General features: G+C 45.9%; 1 pseudogene; it reads left to right on the top strand.

Moving 5' to 3' along the window:
* The first annotated feature begins 690 nt into the window (after positions 1 to 690).
* On the top strand, positions 691 to 2,422 carry LOC102115133 (keratin, type II cytoskeletal 8 pseudogene; annotated as a pseudogene).
* The last annotated feature ends 2,351 nt before the right edge of the window (positions 2,423 to 4,773 follow it).

The following is a 4,773-nucleotide window of genomic DNA, read 5'->3' on the forward strand; positions in this document are numbered from 1 at the left end:
GCACTCCAGCCTGGGCTACAGAGGGAGACTCCATCTCAAAAAAAAAAAAAAAGGAAAACAAAAAGACACTTAAGAGTTTTATCCGTTCTGTCCCTACAACCCTTTATATTGTTTCTCTTTGATATAATGGTACTGTTTTGGTCACATATATTTACTCCCAAGAAAATCTGAATTGAACTTTGCTTTTTACTTGGAGTTTTGTGATTTTCATAATTGCTGCAAGGGACTAAGCAAAAGCATAGATCTGTTATATAAGCAACAGAGTAACATTTTTGGATTTAATACTGCTCAACTGTAAAAATAATTCATTAACTCAGTCTTTACCCCATTTGTGTTTGTCATTTCCTATAGATTTAAGGTTATTTCCATTGTATGAACTGATAACACAACTGAAAACCACCTATATTTATTCATCTATTAACTTCTAAAAGGATTATAGGTCATCACCATCTATCTATTTTCTGAGCCTAAGTAGACTCCTTATAGTTTCATTTTTTCAGCCATTTTTTCTATTTTGTTCTATGGGCCCTAATATAATAATATTAATATATAATGGCTAACTTTGATTTTTTACTATGTATTGTGTTGTAATTAATTTAATACTTATAAGAACCTTATTAATAAGAAGTAGCTTCTCCACTTCTGGAATCTCCACCTGGTTGTCTGCCTACTTCTACTCCTGCCTCCACCATGTCCATCAGGATGACCCAGAAGTCCTACAAGGTGTCTACCTCTGGTCCCCGGGCCTTCAGCAGCCATTCCTACGCTAGTGGGTCCGGTGCCCGCATCAGCTCCTCAAGCTTCTCCTGAGTGGGCAACAGCAGCTTCTGGGGTGGCCTGCGTAGAGGCTATGGTGGGGCCAGCAGCATGGGAGGCATCACCACCGTCACAGTCAACCAGAGCCTGCTGAGCCCCCTTAACCTGGAGGTGGACCCCAACATCCAGGCCTTGTGCACCCAAGAGAAGGAGCAGATCAAGACTCTCGACAACAAGTTCGCTTCCTTCATAGACAAGGTATAGTTCTTGGAGCAGCAGAACAAGATGCCGGAGACCAAGTGGAGCCTCCTGCAGCAACAGAAGATGGCTCGGAGCAACACGGACAACATGTTTGAGAGTTACACCAACAACCTTAGGCGGCATAGACACTCTGGGTCAGAAGAAGCTGAAGCTGGAGGCAGAGCTTGGCAACATGCAAGACCTGGCGGAGGACTTTAAAAACAAGTATAAGGATGAGATCAATAAGCACACAGAGATGGAGAATGAATTTGTTCTCAAGAAGAATGTGGATAAAGCTTACATGAACAAGGTAGAGCTGGAGTCTCGCCTGGAAGGGCTGACTGACGAAATCAACTTCCTCAGGCAGCTGTATAAAGAGATCAGGAGCTGCAGTCCCAGATCTCAGACACGTCTGTGGTGCTGTCCATGGACAGCAGCCGCTCCCTGGACATGGACAGCATCATCGCTGAGGTCAAGGCACAGTACAAGGAGATTGCCAACCACAGCCAGGCTGAGGCCAAGAGCATGTACCAGATCAAGTATGAGGAGCTGCAGATGCTGGCTGGGAAGCACGGGGATGACCTGCGGCATACAAAGACTGAGATTTCTGAGATGAACCCAAACATCAGCCAGCTCCAGGCTGAGATTGAGGGTCTCAAAGGCCAGAGGGCTTCCCTGGAGGCCGCCATTGAGATGCCGAGCAGTGTGGGGAGCTGGCCATTAAGGATGCCAACACCAAGCTGTCCGAGCTGTAGGCTGCCCTGCAGCGGGCCAAGCAGGACATGTGCAGCAGTTGCATGAGTACCAGGAGCTGATGAACGTCAAGCTGGCCCTAGACATGGAGATCGCCACCTACAGGAAGAGACATGGAGATCGCCACCTACAGGAAGCTGCTGGAGGGCGAGGAGAGCTGGCTGGAGTCTGGGATGCAGAACATGAGTAACCATACGAAGACCATCAGCAGCTATGCAGGTGGTCTGAGCTTGGCCTATGGGGGCCTCACAAGGCCTGGCCTCAGCTATGGCCTGGGCTCCAGCTTTGGCTCTGGCGTGGGCTCCAGCTCCTTCAGCCGCACCAGCTCCACCAGGGCCGTGGTTGTGAAGAAGATAAAGAACCGCAATGGGAAGCTGGTGTCCGAGTCCTCTGACGTCCTGCCCATTGAACAGCTGCAGCAGTCCCTCCCAGCCTGCCCCGCCTGCAGCTGCCCCAGAGCCCAGGAGGGAGGCCACTGTGCAGGGGAGCACAGGAAACAGGTGACGCACCTGAGGCTCAGCCCTAACCCTCAGCCCACCCACGGGAGGAGTTTACTGCCTGGGCACCCCCTTTACTCCATGCCTCCAGCTACAAAACAATTCAATTGCTTTTTTGGGTTGGTCCAAAATAAAACCTCAGCTAGCTCTGCCAAAAAAAAAAAAAAAAAACAAAACAAAACAAAAAAAAAAACCTTACTAAAACTTCGTAAAAAAAAACAAAATAGAACCACCAGTTAGAAATCTGACATAAGAGAAACAATATATAAGACTATAGGGACAAAGTAGATAAGAATCCCAAATAGCTATTTTTTTTATTTTTGGAAGATACAAGTGAAAAATTTTCATTTGGTTTTACATTGTTTTTACAGTGCTTACATATTTCTGGTCTTGATTACATCTTGCAGTCTTGTAGTATGAGGAAAGTACTAGTATTATTATCTCTTTTCATGCATAGTGACTAAGTTACTTGTTCCAAGTTTCAGAGATATCAAGGAATAGTGCTGGAGTTCAAATCTGGCCAGTCTGGTTCCCAAATCCTTGCTGTAAACCACTATGTTATGTAGCCCCTGTTCCTATGTGGCATAAATTAAAGGCCAGAGGGAAGCAGAGTCCTTTCTAAAATGGAAGGCATCAGAGCCGCACATATCCCAGATTATATACCTCTACCTGCTGCTACTCACCAGAGCCACGTTCTTCCAAAGGCAACAGGGCCAGCTTGAGTATTAGAGTCTGCTTAAGGCCTTGCTTGACTCCCCTTATTCCTACTTCCTGGCTCTTCAAGGCAACATGGAGAGAGATGGTCATCAGGCTCCCTTCTCTTTAGGGACTCATTTTCTGAAGGAAAGTCATTTCCCACATAGTTTATGGCAAAGGCAGGACAGGACCAGTCTTAGCCACAGTTACAGAAAAGAGAAATGTTCTTTTTACTTTCTTAGCCAGCAAAACCCATTTCCCAGCCTCTTGATGTACTCAGAGCCTAACCTGTTTTTTTTTTGTTTTTTTTTTTTTTTTTCGTGATAGAGTCTCACTCTGTTACCCAGGCTAGAGTGCAGTGGCACAATCTCGGCTCACTGCAGCCTTGGCCTCTCGGGTTCCAGCGATTATCCTGCCTCAGCCTCCCGGGTAGCTGGGATTATAGGCATGCACCACCACTCCTAGCTAATTTTTGTATTTTTAGTAGAGACGGGGTTTCACCATGTTGGCCAGGCTGGTCTCAAACTCCTGACCTCAGATGATCCCCCTGCCTCGGTCTCCCAAAGTGCTAGGATTATAGGCATGAGCCACTGTGCCCGACCCCAACCTACTCTTGATACTCACTGCCCTCACGATGATTGCCTTTAACCTGTTCAGAAGGCTCCATTATAGCCCTCCACTCCGTAGTGCCATCTTGCAGTCTCATTCTTTAAACTACCTCCCCTTCTGTGGAAAGAGTGCTAGTTACTCTTTAATATCTGTATGCCCCTTCTTCCATAATGATAGAGCACCTACTGTCTGGCTGCCTTGCAGTTAGTTATGGCCATATAACTAAGTTTTACCCAATGGGATGTAAACATACTGATGGGGTTCAGGATATGCTACCCTGAAATATGGCAACCTGACATTTGAGAAAACAGCGGAAGTAGGAAGTCACTCTCATTTTCCCTGACCTGTCTCCCCTGAAGCAGGTTATAAGACTCCCATTTGAGAGGTACTCCTCCGATACCTGAAGGAAAGGGAACATACTGAACCTGAACAAACAGGCCTTTCAAATTCCCATAAGGTCATCATCATCATATCCTACCCTCTCTGTTCAATCATACTTCTCTAAAAATTGTCCACTTCTTCGTCAAACCTAAGCATAAAAAAAAACACACAAGCTTACCTGTTTCTTTGGTCTTCATTTCCTTAGGAAGGCTCCTATGTCACATAAAAGTCTTACTGAATAAATTTGTATGTTTTTCTTATTTGTTATTATAGAAGCCTCAGCCATGAACCTAGCAATGAGTTAGGAAAGAAATCTCTTCTCCCCAGCCAGGCACGGTGGCTTACAGTTGTAATTCCAGCACTTTGGGAAGCCAAGGCAGGAGGATCACTTTAGGTCAGGAGTTCAAGACCAGCCTGGCCAACATGGTGAAACCCCGTGTCTACTAAAAATTCAAAAAAAATTAGACTGGCATGGTGTGCCTGCCTGTAGTACCAGCTAATCGGGAGGTTGAGGCAGGAGAATTGCTTGAACCCAGAAGACGGAAGTTGCACTGAGCCAAGGTTGCACGACTGCACTCCAGCCTGGGTGATACAGCAAGACCCTGTCTCAAAAAAAAGAAGAAATCTCTTCTTCTCTACCACACATTGTATATTTACGGGAAGTATGCTTAAAGAAAGGTGATGCGCTCTTCTTTCTCCGTGTGTCTTCCTGCTGGCTGGAATGTAGATTTTATCTCTTCTGTGAGGCACAGCAGATAGCAAGATAGAAGGAACCTAAGTCCCCAACATGATGGAATGCCATAACAGACTTGGTCTGACAACCTGGTAGACTTCAGTTATT

This window comes from Macaca fascicularis, chromosome 12 (assembly GCF_037993035.2).
Source record: "Macaca fascicularis isolate 582-1 chromosome 12, T2T-MFA8v1.1".
In the NCBI taxonomy this organism is placed as follows: Eukaryota; Metazoa; Chordata; class Mammalia; order Primates; family Cercopithecidae; genus Macaca; species Macaca fascicularis.